The following is a 22,556-nucleotide window of genomic DNA, read 5'->3' as shown; positions in this document are numbered from 1 at the left end:
GCATGGTAATAATTTAGCTCAATATACTCAAGATCTGATTAAGTTTATATTAAAATGATGCTGATGATTATAATGATTATGAAATGGGAAAAGAGAATTCTAGATTCTAAATTTCTTGGCCTTATATATACACCTAAATCCAAATACTCAGAAATATACAGATGCACCAGGATAAAGTTTTGAAAAATATATGCTATATTGTCCAATTATATACATGTATAAATAATTATATATGTGATAGATAAAAATAAACTATTATTTTGATACACTTATTGCAGGGCTTTATTTATAATTATTTTCTATTTGAGTTGTCAAGCTGGCATACCCGTGACAATACTTGAGAAGTCAAAATGTTTAAAGATGGGTAAAAAGCAACTGGAAATGTATATTGGATTTAAGCCATGGTTCTATGAGTATGTCTGACTTTAGTTTGACATCGAAATGAAAGATGTCTTTACTGGAGGAACTGTCACGTTTATGTATGCCTTGGGGATGAGAATAAGGGAAGGCAGCATGGGGCTAGAATTATAATGAGCTAATATTCGTGTAATTTTATCAGGATTATTTAAGCCTTCATGTCTATGCTGATGCATACACAGGATTTCTCTGTGTCTGGCCATCTCTGTTAGCAATGCAAAGAGGTGAAAGTTCCAGGGATTTGTTTGGCAACAAGTTTCTGAGGGGCCTTTTGGTGCAGCTGCCTTCCATTTGTTTCATCAAGAGACGAAGCAAAGCTGAAGTAGTTCTTCATGATGAACTGGCAGCAGTGTGCCAAGATAGTTTTATTGCTTAGCAACTTGGCAGCAGGAAATGTTAGAATATTACAGTCTCTCATATCTATGAACTGAAACAGGCTTTCAACGGATGGCCTTCCAGCTTGCACGTGATTAAGATGCAGCCACATGGCACTTGCTTATACTCTGAGATGACAGGCAGAAGAAAGAAAAGCTGGACCCTTTTAATTATATCAACGATAATGTGTCAGGAAACCTTTGCTGACTTGAACCAAATACTAACACGAAGAATTAAGCCTTCTCCATTTAGATGTTGATAAACTTTGGAATATGTCTTTATCAAGGCAATTTTCTTTGCATTTTGGAAGAACTCCATCTATTGAGAAACTGTATGCCAAATAAAATATCAAGATAAACAAATCACACAAGGGGTTCTGACAGTTTACCACACACTTCCAGAATTTGCAGGATTGCTGTGGGATGCGTTCTTTTCGTGCAAACTGTAGAATGAAGGCAAGTGACACAGAGATGACACCAGCTAAATGGCAACATAATGCAGACAGTCATTGCAGATGCTTTGATACTGGATACTGCCAGCACACATGCGTCTGTGAACCTCCTAGCAATTACACTCTCATTCTTCTTAGCCGAGGATGCTGATTTCACCAAGGGAGCAGGAGCTCTATGCTTTAAAAGCTCACATACAAAGTAACATATTTTAAGTAGGAAGTGGAGTTTAAATTTTTTAATGTCTAATTTAAAGAGAATAACTCATTTGATAAGTATAGTGGATAACAATGATTAAATTAATAATCCAAGGGCATTAACCTTTTTACAGATTTTATTGTTGGCTTCTAAAAATGAAAATATATAGAGAGGAAATTTTTAGTTGAGCTTACCTCTACCAAAACTACAAAAAAATTGAAGTATTCTAATTACTACCTGGCTGTTTTGTCATTAAAAGTTCGGTTTATAATTTATACTGAAGCCTAATATTATTCTTTATTTGCAAGAACCTTCATTCAAACCAGTGTACCCATGCATGTGGAATCATCTTATTTATTGAATAAAATGATAAAATATGTTGAAAATTTGACACTGTATAAGATCTATGGTGTGAAATATAGATAACAAATTTATTGTGAAACAAATAGTTAGTCTGTAAAAAATTATTTTAAAACATACGACAGCCAGGCAGTGGTTAATCCCAGCACTCAGGAGGCAGAGGCAGGAAGATCTCTGTGAGTTCGAGGTCAGTCTGGTCTACAGGAACTAGTTCCAGGACAGGCTCCAGAGCTCCAGAGAAACCCTGTCTGAAAATACAAACAAAACAAACAATCAAACAAAACTTATATTACATAAAACCTATTTGATTTTATTTATAATAAAACATATTTAGCATGTTAAATTTTAACTTCAGTTAAAAACATTCAATTAAAAGACAAGTATGATTGAAACCTTTAATCCAACATTAAAGGAAAAAATATTTTCATAAAAAATTTATTTTCATTTTCTACCACTGAAATTTTTACCCAGCCATGTTATGAATGGTTTTGGAGGAGAAAAGGCATCTTTCATTTTCAATCAGTTCGAAAGAATTATTTAAGTATATCTACCGATTTTTCAGAATTGGTCTTCAATTACTATTTATAATCACCCTATATCTTGCATAATTAAAAATAAGCAGAATTTTATACAGCTTTTTATGCATTTTTAAAGATTTAACCTCTCAGTTATGTGACAAGGGCTTTTATAAGTGAAAAACATTGTACCCAAATCTTTACTATTTCTGGGCCAAGCTAGAGCACTAAATTATGCTTGAAATGTGTATAAAAGCGATACAAGGTCAGGGGTTCCATCTTGAGCTTTAGAAAACAGAGACCATTACAAACAAAAGAAAGTTACCATGAGGAGAACGTTAAAGGCAACTGTACAAACTGTGAAATATCTCTGGCTCTACAGTGGAAATTGCAATGCTTCCATTTCCCTGTACTTAATAATGTCAATAGGTAAAATTAGTATTTATTTTGTCTTACAATCTAAATATATGGTGATAAATTGCACCTATGTGACCATGTATATTCAATTTTGATGAGAATAAATTAATGTTATATCAAAATGATCAATCAATAGGATGTATAGCTTTATAGTCAGAAAGCCATTTCTCCTGCATCTCTTTATTGAGAACTCACTGTGCATCCATGGAACCCAGTTTAAGCAATGATCAGGCTGATTTATTTATAGTACCCTTGTGCCTCTTTGGGGCAGTGGGATCTCAATAAATTACCAAGATAACATAATGGCACAAGAATAGACTACCTTAAAAATAGGTGCTTCCAATTACAATTGAAGGGGAAGAGTTAGGTGGAGGTTTAAATTATGGCAATTGCTCCCAGAAAATTGATGGGCTGGATTGAGAGAAGCACACATCCATGAACGCATGGGGTTATTTTCTACAATTATAATCAGAAATGTTAAATGGGACTTTATAATAGAGGTGAGCAGTCACTGAATCTAGTCGTCACTAATCACTGCAAAGTACACAGTGGTATATTTAGTAAATGTCCTAAAGCATCATCCAGGAAGAGAAATGTCAGTCCCAAGAGACTCAAAGAACTCACATAACGATTCACATTTATTCCAATACGTGACATACCACAAGAAGGCTAAAACCCTGGGAAAGTTTGTCTCAATCTACTTTGCTTGCAGTCACACACTTTGATCTATGTAGCATTTATTATTATTAGATATGCCCCATTTATTATATGATATGAAAATTTTAAACTTCCAAATGAACTGTGTTTCTGTTTCTTTAGCAAGTGTTACGTCTGTGAAATATATGTCTCTGAGATGTGGAAAATCTGCTTTACCATCATGATGTGTGGCCAGAAATGAGCCTAATTTAAAATGAAATCTAATAAATGCTTACATTTTAAAGTTATACATTTGCTTTTTAATTGTTTGCTTTGTAGAATTAGCTCATCTTAGAAGATTTTTCTACTAATTATAATTTTCTTTTTCTTTCATTTAATATTAGAATTATAATTTTCCCTTAGTTAAGATTTTAGGCAATAAATGATAATTTCAAAGTTCCAAAGTTATTCTTTCATTTTAAAAATAGATTTTCAATAATGCTATAAGGAATGATTTTTCTCCTTAATTTCATTTTTTTTGTTACTTAGGTAAACAAGACTCCACAATATCTTTTTAAAGCATTTTTCTTAGCTATTTGTTTATTGTATGTGACTCTGTTTGTAGGTATATACATACATGTAGAGATCAGAAGACAACCTGTGGTCATTGGTTCCTCCTTCCACCAATTGGGACTGAGGTATTAAACCCAAGCTATGAGACTTGGTGGCGGGTGTCTTTACCCTCTGAGTCCTCTTTGGAATCCCAAAGCAACAACATAATAGTAGAAATGAAGAAAATGTGGCATTGTCAGCCACCATCCTTTCAATGAATATAATGTAGATTATAACATACATAAAATTGAGGCTGAACATAAGAATAAGAAGAAATAACAACTCAAATTCCTAATTATATTTTCAGTCTCAAATATGCTCATAATAATCCTTTTAGTAGATATGATCTTCAATTAACAGCATGATTTCCCAATCATCTACTCAGAGCCATCATACAATGATCTATTTCATTTGAGGACGCAATGAAATCAACTGGTCTTTCCCATTCTCTCTGCCGCAAGCGTCAGAACACACCTGGGAGCAGTGCTTTCCTCACAGCTCTGATAAGTATGACACATCTCTCTACCTGAACATCAGTTGTTCTATCCAAGTGTGTCCTCATACACTTTTCATTCTGCATGGGTGTACATGCTAATCCTCTACTCCATATATGTCCCTTGAATATGTCATATATCTTTACCTGATCTACATTTCCTGTTTGTCACCATTTGTATTACTGACTAGACAACAGAACTCATGAACTATTCATACCGTAACTTACTGTTTGGATAATTCACGTATTTTAAAAATTAAGGAAAATAAGCTGGGGAATACTGTGCATTCATTTGTTTATTGTATTTAGCGAATGAAAAATATAGAAAGTTTTATATCAATGCATTTAGTGTGTGTGTGTGTGTGTGTGTGTGCACGTGCACACGCCATCTTATGTGCTTAGAGGTCAGACTACAGCTTTCAGGCTTGGTTCTCTCTTCCCATTCTGAGTTCCGGTCACAGGAAAGTGGATGGAGATTGTGGTTTCAAGTTTGGCAGTCAGTGCTTTTGACCACTGAGATATTCCCCCGGCCCCCAAATCAGCATTTTATAAAATCTTATATGTGAGACAGAAAATTTCATTTTTTTTTTGTAGACTCTAAAATTGACTTGTATTCCCTTAGAAAAGTACATCTTGCAAAGTTTGTGTTTAAATGTTACTGAAAAGACATTTTAAAATGGCTACTGGTCTGTATCCTATTACTTAAAACCCAAGTTAACATCATTGTAGCCAGCCAGGCGGTGGTTAATCCCAGTACTCTCAAGGCAGAGGCAGGTGGGACTTTGTGAGTTTGAGGCCAGCCTGGTCTACAAGAGCTAGTTCCAGAACAGACTCCAAAGCTACAGAGAAACCCTGTCTCAAAAACAACAACAACAACAAGCAAATGAAAAAAGGAAACATTATTGTAGCATTATTTTCTTTATATTTACTTGGTTTTATGTTTTTTCATATTCTGCTCCTTTAATGTGACTGCTCTCAGTTATCAATCTCACAGTATCTTCATACTGTCTTAGAGTTACTCTCACATCCTTTGTAAAAATAAAACCTCCTCTAAAAACACAACTTTCTTTTATGGAGCAATTAGTTTGCTCTTACTCTAGTTCACTCTCTGTGTCATTTGGTTTCCTCAGTTGAGCAATTTATGCCTTCCTTTTAAGGTCTACTGTACATTACAAACAGCAGGTTCTCTAAGCTCCATCACCACCCTGAGCCTAATGAGCAAATGGCTGAAAGTTCAGCAGCCCAATGGAGGCAGTGCTTCGGGTTCCACTCTGACAGCCAGCTCACTGTGGCTATAATTAATAATGAAATGTTACATCTCCCGAGTTTTATGTGGAGACAGGAAAAGTGACAAGGGTTATGGAGAGAAATAAATTTACATTGTAGCTTTATAAAGCATCCCTAGCTTTAGGAGTTCACTACATTTGAAATTACTATAAGATGACAGAGTTACAAGGAGGTAGTTACCGGGATATTTAAAGCCCAGGCTGAAGCATCAGGAGATGGAAGGAAGCAAAGCCTTTCCCTTCCTGCTGCTTACTTTCTTCTATCCAGCTGCTTATTAAAAGATCAAAGATGCATTTGGCCTTTTCTCTGGAGTTAATCCATTTCAGTCAATGTCACATGTATTCACTTTGCAACTCTCACAAATTTTCCTATCACCTTCTTTCCCTAATAAAGACAATAAATGCTACAACTCCCTAGCCTTCGTCTAGAAACACTTTACTAGTACAAGGAAGTACTATGGGATGCTATGCTCAGTACTCGACCCACTGGGCTCTGCACTGTGAAGTTATCATTGACTTAACAATATTTACAAAAAGCCAACAGGACCCAATCCAAATGAATTTCTCCTAGTTTCAACTGTTTTGTTTTTGTTTTTTAATTTGTTTTGTTTTCTTCCAAAATACTGCAAATAAACACTCCTTTTTTTTCTGGCTAATTGAAGTTCTGAGCCAAATCATTAATCTTTACTCTTAAAGAATCTCCTGTTGGTACAAGTTCAAGAGGGTCATACAAGGTAGATGAAATGACCGGATGTAAATAAACACTTGTATAAAAGATTCCAGAAGAACAGGGCCTTAGAATAGCTCTATTATAATTTCCCAACATTTTCATTTATTGTTACTCTTCTTTCCTTTGTAAATTAGGGAATTGATAAATTACTTCATAAGATATTTTTTCTACTAGCATACCATCTCACTTGCATGTGAAAGGCTTACCTACAGTGTGCATGTAATTCAAAGAGCCGGCTCTCTACAACTTCTACCCTGTCTTCTTCACCTTCTGCCATGTCTTTATAGCTGTTATTGACAATGTACCCTAGGAACATTAATAAAATAAACCTTTTATCCCCTAAATTGCTTTTGCCAAGGCACAATATCGTAAAAATAGGAAAATAATTAAGCACTTTCCCTCATTTCCCTCATTTTTAAACAGGATGCACATTTATGTCTATATTATGTATGAAGTTATCTCTAAACTCAGATAACGCAAGAATTTTAAGGGATTTATTTAATCTGAGGAAACTTCTTTTTCCAATGATGTATGACTGATAAGTAAATCAATAATACAGGAATTGACCTCATCCTAAAAAGGAACAGCTACATTATTCACCTAATTATAAAAATCAAGGTAGAGTCCATAAATACTCGATTGGTGTCTTTAAAAATGTCACCAAATCCATCCATTTGGATTAAACTATAAATAAGAACACATATGGACTCCCAATGCCTTTGGGCTTCATTTTTTCTTAGCTAGTTTCTAAAATGTCAGAAGTGTTATTTTCCTGCAGATTTCTAAATTTGACTTTGGATATAACTTGCGCTAGAAGTTGAAGTGGATGTGAGATTTCACTAATGATTGCTGTCAAATGTCTGATTGAAACATTCTCAAAGACAAACTTTTCCAGTTAAATGACCAAATGTAACCGATGTCATTCTACTAAAAACTGAACATTCATTCTAGCGACAGGATACTGGTCAAAACAAACTTTCTGAAAGCAATAAATAACAAATATCCTTTAATCAATTTCTCATGCATGTAAAATTAAAGATGATTCTGCAAAATGCCTTTCACCTATTGTCAAACTAAAAATTTCACTTTCATGTATTTGAGGTAATCATCAGTGTTTTCAAAATAATTAGGCATGCTAGACTATATTGGTTTCCAAATGACAAGATGGTTTCTAGACTGAAATGAAGAATAACCAAATTTTAAAATGACCAATCAAAACCAAAGACTCGGGAATAAAATGTACAACATAGTGATTCAAGTGGAGCTTCTTCTGAACTTGGCTCAATTTGTAGTTGTTAGGAATAATGGTCCTCAAATAAATTGCTATCTTAGGTAAAAACTGTATACATTACAAAATTTTGTCACTTCATCTGTCTTTCATGATCTTTATTTTAATATTTGATAAAATAAAAACCCAGAGTAGCTTCCTCTCCATTTTTTGTGCGTCTGAGGACAAGCGACAATGTCAACTTAATGATTTTCTTTTTTGACCTGATAGTAGCCTAGTATATAATTAGAATTTGAATAAATATCTCCTGAGTAGCCTGCGTTTTGTTGTTAACATATTAATCTTTTTGCCTTGCCCAAATTTCCAAAGGCCACAATATTTTAAAAAGAATTAGTATGCCAACTACTTAAAGTGTTGGGTACCTAATAAAACTGTTTCAGGTGTTCAGTGCAAAAGGAAAGTGTCAGAAACACAAAATGAAATTTACTCACCCTCATATCCTAATTCTGAGGGATGTATTAGTGGATAGTGTCTGTTCCTCATTCTTTCTTTTCCCTTTTTTCCATTTCATAATGTTTTATCTTCTCTCTCCAGAGTCACCCAATCCTATTTACTTCTCTGGTTTAGGCACAGATCTGTGTTTTCACGAAGTTTGTGTCACACTGATCAAGAATATAGGTGTACATACATGTTTGTGTTTATTTTTTATTTCCTCTACAATCATTTACCCTATAACTATTTGTATCTCTAAACATAGTGTCATCTGTCTGTCTATCATCTATTGATCCAGTGAAATGTGAGATACAAAGAAAAGGAAAAGTAAATTTAAAAAGTTTTCTGAAGGCAAGATACCCTAAAACAAATTTAGAAGACAACATGGGGATAAACCCTTTAGATTTTTAAGCAAAGTTTCTACTATCCTTTCCCTTGCTTTACATTTCTGCATTATTGCCCCGTGTTAGTCATTTTCCTATTTATAGTGAGATATTTATGGTGCAGGAGCTTGAGACAGCTGTTGACAAACTACACAGTCAAGAAGTAGAGATAATCTCAGCTTCAGGAGGTCCCATTTATTTTTTGTTGCTCTCAGTATCTGTGCTACTGGTGTTATATTTAGGAAGTGATCTCCTGTGCCCATGCATTAAATACTACTTCTCATTTTCTCTTCTATCACGTTCAATGGGGTCGGATTTATATTGAGGTTTTTAATCCATTCGGACTTGAGTTTTTTGCATGGGGATAGATATGGATCTATTTTCATTCTTCTACATGCTGACATCCAGTTATGCCAGCACCTTTTATTGAAGATACTTTCTTTTTTTCCCATTGCATAATTTTAGCTTATTTGTCAAAAAATCGGGTGTTCATAGGTGCTCAGGTTAATATAAGGGTCTTCAATTTGATTCCATTGTTCAAATTCTCTGTTTTTATGCCAGTACCAAGCTGTTTCCATTATTGCATATATGTAATAGAGCTTGATGTCAGGGTGGTGATGCCTCAGGAAGTTCCTTGATTTTACAGGATAGTTTGGGCTATCCTGATTGTTATTTCCATATGGAGTTGATTATTGTTCTTTCTAGGTCTGTAAAGAACCACTTTGGAAATCAGTATGGCAGTTTCTCAGAAAACAGGGAATCAACCTACCTCAGGATCCAGAAATACCACTCTTTGGCATATACCCAAAAGATGCTCAATCATAGTACAAAGGCATTTGTTTAACTATGTTCAGAGCAGCATTATTTGTAATAGCCAGAACTTAGAAACAACCTAGATGCCCCTCAACCAAAGAACGGATAAAGAAAATGTGGCACATTTGCACAATAGAGTACTACTCAGAAGTAAAAAACAGTGACATGTTGATTTCGCATGCAAATGGATGGAATTATAAAACACTATCCTGAGTGAGGTAATCCAGACCCCAAAATATGAATATTGTATGTGCTCACTAGTAAGTGTATACTAGCTATAAACAATGGATATTAAGGCTATAGTTCATAATCCTAGAGAAGCTAAGTAATAAGGTGAACCCTAAGAAAAACATATATAGGTCCACGTGGAAAGTGGAAACAGAAAAGATTGCCTGACAAAATTGGAAGTATGGGGGTGGGGGGAAAAGGGAGCATGGAAGGAGAATAGGACAGGAGAAGGAGAGGGCTGAGAGAACTTAAGAGAATGGAATAATCGAGAAAGAGGAAGGACAGAGATGAGAGCAAGGAAAGAGATATCCTGATTGAGAGAGAGCCTTTATAAGGTTAGCAAGAAACCTGGCTCTTGGGAAATTCCCAGGAATTCACAAGGATGATCCCATCTAAGACCCTAAGCAATAGAGGAGAGGGGGCCCAATCTTGACTTGCCCTTTAGTCAGACTGATGAATATCTTAAACATCACCATAGAATCTTCACCCAGCAACCTGGAGCCAAAGAATAGTAAGACTGGAGCCATTTATCTACAAAGGAGACTGCAATTTCCTGTTAGTCTCTACTGCAGTTTAAAGATCTCTAAGGTTACTGTTTGGAGGCTATGGGACATCGACTGATCATTGGATACAGCCTTGAATTGAATGGGAAGATCGCAGTTCCTCCCTTGTCTCTGTTTCACTCCCTGGTTATGATGGCAGGAGTTCCCCACCACGTATTGCTGGAGAAGTTTCTATGGCCATTCTTCCTAATAGTAAAAGGAAAATGACAATGCACATGCCTGGGCTAGCACCTCCAAAATTGAGAGACAAAACAAAGCATTATTTCCAGTGGTATATGTTAAAGAAGAACAAATATATAAAGCATGTAGTTCTCAAACTCTGTGGCCACATTTAGACAGTAATGTGGGAAATATACTTTGAAACTAATCTTTAAAATCAGAAATAGTGTCCAGTAATTTTTGATTGAGGTTTCTGCTAACTGTAGTCAAAAAGATGAAGTAGAGTGTCTTCAGAAATTACTCGTGAAAAGTAGTATCTCAATTCCCTGCACCTAAAGCCTCATTTTTTAAAGATTTTCTGTGATTATTTCATAAAATTAATATGTGATCTCTCTATTCCAGTATCTATACAGAGAACTTTATAGTTATACACATATATAGGACAATGGATATAGGAAAGTAAAGCAAATTTCATTATGGGTTGAATGGATACAATGGAATAGTGTATAAAATTGACAAATTGAATGAATATTTTTAAAAGTGAAAACATAATCTCAGTCATATTAATAATTTACACAATGAGATACCCAGTGATAAGCATGAGTTTCACTACTACACTGTTCAAATGAAGGATAATAAAAAGAAATCACATTTAAGTTTCTACTTATGTATCTGTAGAAACAAGAAGATTCAGCTTATTGATAATGACAAAATCTAAGATAACTTTAGCTGTGCATTAAAAAAGACAGAGAAAATAGATGGGTAGGAAGTAATGAAAACATTCTACCTTTTGTTGTGAATATAAATGGGACATGCACATCAAAATTGATAAAAAGTCTATATTTAATTACAAATTCTATAAAGTATACTTAATAAATTGGATTTATGAGTATACTACATGAATTTAAAATTTTAACATCAAATTTATTGCTGCTGTAGTAATTTATCTTATATTTACAACCGAATTTACTCAACCTCAGAGGCATCTGCTAGAATTTGAAGTTAGGCGTGAAGTTAGTTTTAATTTTTTTTTGTATCATTCTTCTTTTATACTCAGATTTTTAACATGCCATGTCTTACTTCTGACTGAAGAGGAATGTGAAGCATGAGGGGATAGTAGACGTGGAATAGGAAAAAATGCACTATGTAAAGAGTCTCATTATATTATACAATTTACATGCTTCAAACAGTAAATATACTCTTGATTATTGAAATAAAACCATTTATTCATTTAGTCATTGAAACTTCCACACATGGATACAAATTATGTTGATCATATATTTCCCTACTGCCTCCCTCCAATTCATTTCACCACAAAGCAATCTGTCTCCTTTCTAAATTCTTCATGTTTTTTAAAAAATACTAAAACAGTCCATCAAATCCAGTTAGTGCTGAGCATGTGCTATGTCAAGAAGATGGTGTTTTATAGCTCTCTTCCCCATCCTGTGGCTTTTACGTCCCTCATGTGCTCTCTTTCATGTCATGGGTGAGAGGAGGTTAAAGCAGATGACTGAGCATCACAGTAACTCCCCATATCAGGATCTCAGCAGGAACACTAATTGCTTGATGACCTAATGATATTGTTGATGATTCATGAGAATCTGTTTTCTTACCTCATGGTGTTCTCACCAGTGTTCTAATGAGTTCAACTGTATAAACATTTGAATTGCCTGGCTATAGTAAATCTTCAAGAAATGATAGCGTAAATGTAGCACATCCCTGAAGACAGATGCGTAAGAGAAATCCTACATTAGCTCAGAATTGAGTATAATAGAAGGTTATTTATTTAGGGGTAGACTCACAGATTGCAGTCCTCTGCTCCAACAGGGAATAACAACTGAATCCCACAGCTGGAAGAGAGACCATATGCGTGCTTTATATTGGCATTTATAGTAAAAGAGACCACACCCAAGAGTCGGGTAACTCAAAGGCTACTGGATGTAGGAATTCCACCAGCACTTTCCCCTTTTGTTTAAATAAGAAAGTTCTATGTCTAATATAAAATAACATACAATAAGAGCAAATATCAGGTATAACATTTAGAATTACAACAGCATAGACAATATCAAGCAAAAAACATATGATAAATGTTTCAATTATTATCCTATCCTAAAGAGCTTAAGTCTTGTATTATAAATAACTTGTTGAAGTCATTGGAGAAAAATATCTACAATTATTTAGTCTTCACCCCTAACAAAGACCTGAGAAGTGAAATACTACTTAATTAAGTAGGAAGAGCAATCAAACAACTTCCAAAATGTGCAACAAATGACATTGACAACTGGTTACCTGGAAAATCACCCAAAGTCTCATTTGCAATGTTGGAGCAACCAACTTTGGCTAAGGCCAAGAGTAACTAACAGACTATTTTTAGAGGCAAGAAATTTTTCAAAACCATCTTACCCTGACTTGGCAAGATTTGACAGTCTTTTTTTTTTTTCTTGTATCCTGCTTGTCCTGACCAGACATCCTACATTTTGTCAGTGGTCGATTCATGAGAATTTCCTTGCCCAAAGACCAGCTAGCCAATAAGAAAACAAGCTCCAAGTGGAGTATCTTTGGTGCTCAGCATTCTCTCTGGAATACATTGGTGCTGCCAGAAGCAATCCTGTCTCATGTCAACAGAACCCGAAGTTATTTAAACGCCATATTCTACAGGTCTTTGAAGTGTTTGAAGATTACCTATCTATGCAGAATACAATCTCTATGTGTCTAAGAAACCTGATTAGTCTAACTATAAGTATGACAAACATGGATGAATATTGACATATGAATCTTAATACCTATATAACTTAAAGACTAAGACTTCATTTTAGAATATTAAATAATGTTTAAACAACTGTGAACAAATTAGGACAATGATCTCAAAATGTAAGCAATATATAAATATCTTGATCAGAGATAGAAATGTATATTGAAATATAATAAAAAACTTTAAAATTGTATCAATATACAAAATGTTTTAAGCAGACGTTGAAGAATGTATGCATACAATATGACAAAATAACTTTGCCTAGGTATACAAATATCATAGACAAAAATAGGAACATATTCAATATAATTTAAGTTTGTATCAATATGCAAGCATCTATACCAATGTAAAAATCCTGTAAATAATAGCTCATAAGTATTCACACCATTACTCACTATTATTATTAGTGTGAGTAAACTCACACTAATCTACTATCCCATTCAATTTCCTCTTTTTTAAAAGAGATCTCGAGCTTACATAATTTTCTCCCCAACCCCCAATGCTATAACAATTATAATCAACCCCTAAATGATGTCCCTAACACTGATGACAAACTTTATTGAGAGAGTGGATGTCATCTTCTAGAATTACGTCCAGCTGTAATGGGATCTTGTGAAAATAAAATAATGGTTAAATACCAAGATTACTGTCTGGTATAATTTCAAATAGTCTCTGAGTATTTGGTAGGGTTTCTCCGAGGTTTCTATTTGGAGTTCTGGCCAGAATGTGATAAAAAAAAGTAAATTATTTTACCTAGCCAAGTTGGAGCCAAAACAAGTCTTATAGTTGAGTTATCAGCATCATGACATCATATCAACAAGGTGGAGTTGTTGTTTTGGGGCCCAATCTTCTTCCTGGAAACTTGAATGATTACTGCAAGAAAATTTTATTCATTGTGAAAAACTTAAACATTATTTATACAGACATATATTCAATGAAATGTACTATAGAGTCAAAAAGAGGTATGAAGAAAAGTAAAATATTTTCTAAATTCTTTCTTCTCTCTGTCCTATACCAGATGGCTCCTGACATGAGATGAAAACCATGAAATTTTCTTTTAACTTGCTTGTATTTAGAGAAGGACAGGGTGGTTGTCCAACTCCAAAGCCAGCTTTGATTTTTAAGTGAATTCTATTTAGTATTCAGAGATTCTTACCCTCAGATGACATGTCCTCACATGTGATAATTCTCTTTGCTTGGTTATCCATCTGGATAATTATCTTTTCCTCTTTAGGCATCTAGATGGCCAGCATCCCTTGACTTTTTGAAGATGAGTATTTTCATGAAAAGACAAGAAAAGAACCCTTCCCCAACCCTTATGAGGTTTCCTTACCAACCTTATTATTTGTCAACTTTGAGGATGAGCCATCATTTCTCTTTCTCAAGAAATTTCTCTTTTTCAAAATGAATCTTTATTAATTTTGATGGTATCCATAACTTTCCTTCTCCTGTTGATACAAGAGGAAAACCCCTTCCCCAGCGTAGCACATCTCCTGGCTTCTATTGTGAGGTCAACACATCCTTCAAGTACAGTGGCTGATTTAATTCAGAAGGCTCTGGATATTTTTAATTTTTCTTGTGAGATATGTCCTCCACAGTGACTGGGAATGACTGGACCATTTTTGACTTGAGGGCCCGAGAGAGGCCCTCAAAGGAGTTTTCTGGTGGTACCAGGTTGCCTTGTCTCTCTTTTGTTGATCTGCATTCTTTAGTTCAATGTTGGCCTTTGGCACAACTTCTACATATAACTGAATGCTGAGTCCTTCTACTCTTGCCATTCTCAGAGGAGATATTATTCCTAAGAATTTCTTGTCTACAATCCATTCTCAGATATCCTATTCTAACACAATTAAAACATTTGGTATTTAGATGTCTCCTTATTACTTTGGAAATTGCTTCTCCTACCCAAGATTCAGTATTATAGTCAAATGTCTCAGTATGCAGGGCTTAAGACCTCTCATTCCTTTTTCTCTCCAGTTATTTTTCCAGACTCTCTTAAGTTGGTTTCATTAGCTCCTCATTAAAGCCAGAATTCTATCAAACATTTTAATATGTAATTCCTGATATGCCATTTATTTACTTGAGGACAAATTCTTTCTGGAATTCTTATGCTGAATTCTGGTTCAATTGGTAAAATAGGGTATTTTGACTTCTAAACACAAACTCATCTAGTCTGTTTCACTTTCATAATTTCAGAACATTACACCTTGTGGCTCACCCTTCAAAATATTTTTCAATACTACCTCTCAAGATATTATGTACTTCTCATGGCCAGTGTCCTTCCATAGCTCTGTAATTTCTTTAGCCAACAATTTGCAATTATTATTAATTAGAATAATCACATCTTACTCTTCTCATTTTAAAGGATATTGCCTTCTAGTAATGATATAAATATCACACATCTAGTATATTTTATCTTTTTGACTGTTTGCTTTGAAGAATATAGAAATCAAAACAATCAAAAACAATGATGCTATTGTTTCCCGAGAATCATGAAAACTAGCCATTGTGCTAGGGATGGTGGCAGAGAAAGATTAAAAGGTGTGCCTGGTGTCCTATGTTAACTTTCAAAGACCTACAGTTTTATCTAAGTCTCTACTTTTGTTAATTTTACATCCTACAGTTCACATCCAAGCAGCCTTTGAAATAAAATCACTGAGCTAATTTTGCCCAGAGCTTGCTCAAACTTCCACATCTGCTGTGATTTTTCTCGTTGCCTAGAATGGTAATAATTTTAGTCAGAGGCATTAAAATTAAGAGCAGGTAATTGTGTAGTTTCCTGGCATTTGCAGTGCCCACTTTTTTTTGTTTTTACTTCATGCTATTGGTGATTTTATGAAGTGAGGCATGCTGATATCATTCTACTTACCTAGGTATGACAACACAAAAATGTCACATGATTAAGATCACATAGTAACAAAACTGAATCTATCTCTCATGTCAGAAGGGAGTCCTTTTTTTTTTTTTTTCTGACTTACATCTTGTTTCGTCATTCATCTCATTCATCCTGAATACAACTTTACTCATGCCTGGTTTGTTATGTCTGATTAGCAACATGGTTCATTTTAGAAGAAGAATTTTTAATTTCAACTTTTCATCACTGAGTGAAATTTACTATAGTCATTTATCTAGACATATTCTTCCATAAAACATCTATTTATTTGTATTATGTATGTATCAGTGTTTGGTCTATATGCTTGTATGCGCAACACATATGTGTCTGGTCTTTAGAAGGCCAGAAGGCAGCTTAAGTTCCCATGGAGCTAGAATGGCTTTTTCAACAGGTGGGTGCTGTTAAACCAACTCCAGCCTTCTACAAGTGCGTCAAGTCCTCTTAACTACTGTGCCATCTCTCATACCCCATGTTTCAACCTCTATAAGACTGCTTGGTGACAGCAATTTTTTAGTAAATAGTTTACAGTTATTTAAATATGGTTTATATTCTTCAAAACTCTGGTTGAAATTTAATCCTCATGGGAAAGTTCTAAAAATGTGAAAACCTGACAGTGTTGATAAGTGTGGCCTTTGGTAGTGGGTTGGGATATGGAAAAGGTCACCCAGATGTGTTCCTAACTCTTGAATACTTGTGATGGTATAAAAAGCAGAAGAGAAATGAGTCAGACACACTGGAGCACTCAAGGAGTTGCTTAGCATTTGATTTCTTATGGAGCCTTGAGACTCTGCAAGCAAAAAGGTTATCACCAGATACAGGCTGGTAAGTTTGGTTCCAGAATTATAATCCCAAACAAGCCTCTTTACTTTTAAAGCTACTTAACTTTGAAAATCTGTTAAAGTTATAGTAATCAGATTAATACACATGACCAAATGTAAAGGTTTCTATCTTGCTCTAACAGTTTAAAAATGTTATCTTAGGGGGGAGATGTAAACAATGCCATCAGACCACTTAGTCCCAAGAATTTCTCAATATGAAATACAAATGCCTTCAGGAAATTGTGAGGACTGTTTTTATCATTGAGACAGAATAAATGGGGTAAATTGTTCAAAATGACAGTATCTTTCTGGTAAAGTATAGGTCAAAGGTCTACTTTTAAAATAAAATACATAACCCATCAAAAATAAAATCCTTTGATTTTTTTCTTATTTACCATAAGATTTAATTCATATTTGCATTATGTATAAATATATGTTTATACACATTTATATTAAAAATATACAAATACATATGCATTAGGACATATATACAAAAATATGGTGTTTTAAATAATTGGTGATATTTAATTTTATGTGATGTGAAAAATAGGTTTGTCTTAAGTATATAAAACAATATCTATATCAAATGGATGTTTCATTAATTATTATCTATCAATTTAAGAAGAAAGGAGTTGAACTATTATCTAATATTACATGTTGTTTAGATGAAAATGATAAAAGGTCTCTGCACTATGTAGAGCTTTGTCAATATGCAATTTTAGGACATTATCTTATTGAGTTTCATTATGCATCCTCAGCATCTATTATTCCTATTAATGCCAAGATCAACCTCCACCTTGCCCTTTTCCTCTTCTAATTGACAGTGGGCAAATCATTTCTGGTCCAGAGCAGGAGCTCATCTTTCCATCTAACCTTGAACATTAATCCAACAGAAGAGTGAATCCCATTAGCATCAGACTCATGGTTAATAAATACAAAGGTCCTATGAAGAACAATAATGCACTTTGTCTCCCACATCAATTTCTGGCACTTCAGAAACTAAGTGCAATGAACATTAGGTCACAGCCTATATCTTTCATAAAATGTGCCACTTAGAGTAGCCTATTAAGCCTCCAAACTGGTAGTGTCAGGTCATTATATTAAACGTCTTTCACATAATAGATTAGTATTACATATTTACCTCTATGAATAAACAAGTGTTTAAGTCCATAATGGTATCACATCAGTGATATCTTTTCACTGTTATTCCCAGAGGTGAACGAACCTTTTACCATCCAGAAAATTATGACATACGCTAAAAAATACACATGAAACGTCAGATGCACTTTTGCCACCTCTGATCTTCTTTTGCATGATTAAATGTTTTGAAGCTACAAGGAAAAATTGAAAATTCAAAGTATCGTGCAAAAATAAATATGCATAGATACATATATATGTATATAGCACATACATATAAACTTCAAGACACTGAAGAAAATAAAATTAGAATTGATTATCTACAGCCCTAAAGACTTTAAAATCATGTGTGGGGTTCTTGGGTTCAGACTATTTTTCTCTTGCGTATAATTTTCTACTTAATTATTTCTTTTCATACACACTTCTCTTTTATTTCAACATATTTTTTTCTTCTTATAGTTGCCTCTATGAAAATGCCTGTTTAAAAGAGCATAGACCGTGATGGGACACCCAGTGAAACACTTTACCTGAAATAATGGGAGCCCACCAACCCCAGCGGGACAGGGAATGAAACAGCACAGGACCCAATTAGTCCCTCTGAATGTGGGGAACAGTTGAATGACTGGGGAAGACTGCAGGCCACTGGCAGTAGCACCAAGATTTGTCCCTACTACTTGTACTGGCTTTTTTGGAACCTATTTTCTTTGGGTGGATACCTTGCTTATCCTAGATAAAGCAGATAGGGTTTTGAACCTTCCTCAAAACAATGTGCCTTAACCTCTCTGAGGAGTGGTTGGGGGTTGGTGTTGTAGAGTTAGGTGGAGGGAATGAGAGGATGAGAGGGAATGGTAACTGGGATTTATACATAAAATGAAAAATGATAGCTTGTTCTCTTTTTAAAATAAAATAAATAAAATATTAGAAAGAAAGACCATAGTATAGTAAACAAAATTAAAATTGAATTGCATAGAATTTTGTGAATCTTTTATATCTGCTTTAACACATTTTAAGCCTCTTTTTTTAGAAAGAGATAATTTATTTTTTAATATATGATGCTGAGTGTGACAGTTATCCTTTTGTTGTCAACTTACTACAATCAACAGTCACTTGAGGGAACAGTCTTATCTGAATAATTTTCTTGTCAGATTGGCCTACAGACTTGCCTGTCTGACTTTGTCTATACTGTCAATTGATTCTGAAGGTCTGTCCATATTGAGTGGCAACATTCCCTACACAGGATATCCTAAACTACATGAAAAAAGAGACAGCTGTCTGAAAGGATATGCGATCAGAGAGAATGGGGACTGATTTCTTTCTGCTCTTGATTGGACTACCCACTTGACCTTGGTCTCAGTAGGTTTTATATCTCAGAATTTTAAAGCAAATAATCCAATTTTCTCCATTATATTGCTCTTTTGGCCAGGATATTTTATCACAACATCTGATAGGAAACTAGATCAGTGAGTTCCATGAGGATTTTTCCATGAAAACACAAGAAAAATTAGTTCACCATCTCTCTTGCATGCTCTCTTCTATTTTTCCCTTGTTGGATGCACTTTCTTTATCCTGAAAGATTTTATAACCTACAAATGAATCAATGAGGAAGAAACATTAGGTAGAATACCTAACGGCCTTACATGACACCGCTAAAAAGATGGGCAAATCTTAGTATCCTGACAATTTGATTTGAGGGTTTCAGATTCTGTAGGCATGCTTTCTCGCTGCTGTCCCTTCTGCAACTTGCTACGATGAAGCTGAAGAAATAAGAGACAGTGCAGTAATGTCCACTGACCGAATATCAGACTACTTTGACAAGAGGATGCATTTTGGAAGTGAAACAAAAAATACACATAATTTCTGCCCTTTTCTTTTATTTTATCCCAAAGCAAATATGCTATAGCTAGTAGGTTTTATTGATTGTCTCATAATATCTGAGAACAGAAGTGGGGTATGGAGCAGAACACAGTAGCCTATCGAGGCCAAAAGTCCACTTAAACAGCTGATGGTTAAAGTTGAATACTTTATAATCAAGTGTACTTATGACCTGGATGCCTGGATACATTTTCTTAAGTGCTTCACTTAGTTCTTAGGAGCAGCCTGGAGTTTTTATACAAGGCAATATGTTATTCTTTTCTAATATTAATTTCTATATTTTCTTAAGTTTCCTACTGATATTTTTCACATAAATATCATGAAACATGGAAGAAATTGAGAATTGGAAATCAATTTATATGAAAAAAGAATAAAGAAGAAAACAAACCCATGTTTGATTTCTTTTTCTTTTCTTTTCTTTTCTTTCTTTTTTTTTTTTTTTTTTGTTTTTTTTTTTTTTGTTTTTTTTTTTTTGGATTTTCGAGACAGGGTTTCTCTGTAGCTTTGGAGCCTGTCCTGGAACTAGCTCTTGTAGACCTGGCTGGCCTCGAACTCTCAGATCCGCCTGCCTCTGCCTCCCGAGTGCTGGGATTAAAGGCGTGCGCCACCACTGTCCGGCTCATGTTTGATTTCTTATTCAAAGTCATCTAAATACGTTAGGTTATTTCATGTTTAATGAACTTATTTCTGAAATATTTACACTAGCACGCCTGTTTTTAAATATTTTTCTGCTTTCTTAAGACCCAAAAACTTAAACCATGTTCAAGCCATTTTAAGCACAAACCTTGAGTCTTACATCTCTTTTTTCTAAGTGGTTGACTTTTTATACAGCAAGAACCATTTATATATGTATTGTAGGGATACTGCCATCCTGTTAATCTCTATGGTTACTATATACCTTCTATCACAGACCAAGTGATTTTACAATAACAGAAATTTTTTTTTATAAGAAACTAGAGCTAATGGTCCCAGCAGTGATTTAATTAATACAGTTTCTCTGTGATTGTTTCAGGTCTAAGCTAGCCTGGTGGCCAGGATGAACAAGCAGCTCACTCTCCCCAACAGCCATTCATGACCCCATACCCATTACTGAGGAACTACAGACAGCTGATGGTTTCTACAGGAGAGGGTTCAGTTTACTTTAAGGGTGTGGTTCGGGGTAGCTCAATTCTTCTTCAGTGGATAGCCATACCCAAAAGTATATGGCCAGTCACAATTACTTTTCAGGACTTTTTCTAAGGACACAAAAAAATAAGCTTCAGTGTGTAGATGAGGTGTGGGTGGATTTGGAAGAATGTTAAAAATCTCCAGATTATCTTTATAAACTATTATTAAAAGGAATATTATTGATGATTCCATAAACACTGTTCTAATATATATGCTAAAATTTTCAAAATTATATACATTAAATAATATGGGAGATATTATTCATGTTAAAATCTGCAAAAGTCCATAGAAATAAACTTTTCATAAGGGTAAAGTTTTCATAAGAATATGCCAACATAGTACTTTACTTGCTTTATTTTTTCTTACTTTTGCCTGTGAATTTGAGTGTCCAATACTATTCATAACATTCATAACTTAAAATCTAATTTTATTCATATGTAAAGTAAGCCTATCCCTATGATGTAGCTTTGCTTTTTGATCTTGTGTTTTTACATGTGATTGTGCATTGAAAGTTAATTTAAATTCTATTGAATATGTATATGTACATTTTTTTTTATCCTGCATGGTATTCCTTTCCATTCTCAGTTCTGCTGTGAAGGCAGAAATTAACCTTGTGTTGACACTGTCCAACACTGAGAAGATTCCTCTAAAGAAATAGATTTTTAACCTTTGAGAATTTGGATCTAAAAGGAAATATTATCCCTGGGACTCAACACTACCATAAACAGAATGTGATGATTCACTCTCCTCAAAGATGAAGAAAATAAAGTGGCTGAAGTTTCCCCCTTGATTTCCTAGGGGTATAAATATAATCAATAAAAGGCGGTAAGGCATGTTTGTTACAGTTGCTTTGCTCTCAGAACAGCAACCTTTATCCTTGTGGAATGGAGTTTCCTAGTTCTGATGCAAATTGTCTCCTCTTAAATGGAATTTTGATTAGCTTCCTATTATTTTGAGAATAATACCAATGCTTAACAATGAAGATCTGTAATCTACAAGCAACCCTGGGACATTGATATAGATTTGGAGATATAGCCATGTTAAAATTAGATACATAACACATTTCCATTTTTTCCTTTGCATAATGACTTTAGTTTGTGTGAGTGAATATAAAAGATAATCAAGTCATAGATACCTCAAGGAGATTGCCAGTGCATTTGTCTGTAAAGACATAAAGTACTTTGACAAGAAATTCTAATTTATATGTTGAAATCTCAACTCTTTTCCTCTCAATGTATCTGAAGAAATGGATGATGTAGCAGTGTCCAATTTTTTGTACTATTCTTTAGATTTATTGGGTACATTAAAACCAAAAAGAATTTCTGCACTCACAACATTTTGATGAAAAGAGATTTGAATTGAGCAGGGCTTATTGTTTGCTTTCCCTGTGACCCTAAATTTGCCTCTAATTTATATACTCATTATTTTCTCACTGAAAACTAATGGTATTAGGGACTCCGAGGATAAATCTTATTTTACCATTTCAGTGATTTTTTTTTAAATTACCATTGCTAGTGTTTGTTCAATCTCATAAAATGAATAAAGGTAACCTTTAAAATCATT

The 22,556-nt window shown here is 34.3% G+C and overlaps 1 protein-coding gene across 1 annotated transcript in view; it reads left to right on the top strand.

The window, feature by feature from the left end:
* The window catches only part of Cdh12 (cadherin 12), a 771,364-nt gene that overhangs the window by 480,756 nt on the left and 268,052 nt on the right, over positions 1-22,556 (top strand). The window lies entirely within an intron of this gene.

Source organism: Chionomys nivalis, chromosome 15 (genome assembly GCF_950005125.1).
Source record: "Chionomys nivalis chromosome 15, mChiNiv1.1, whole genome shotgun sequence".
Lineage (NCBI taxonomy): Eukaryota > Metazoa > Chordata > Mammalia > Rodentia > Cricetidae > Chionomys > Chionomys nivalis.
Note: the sequence above shows the minus strand (reverse complement) of the source record. Positions and strands in the feature narration are given on the sequence as shown.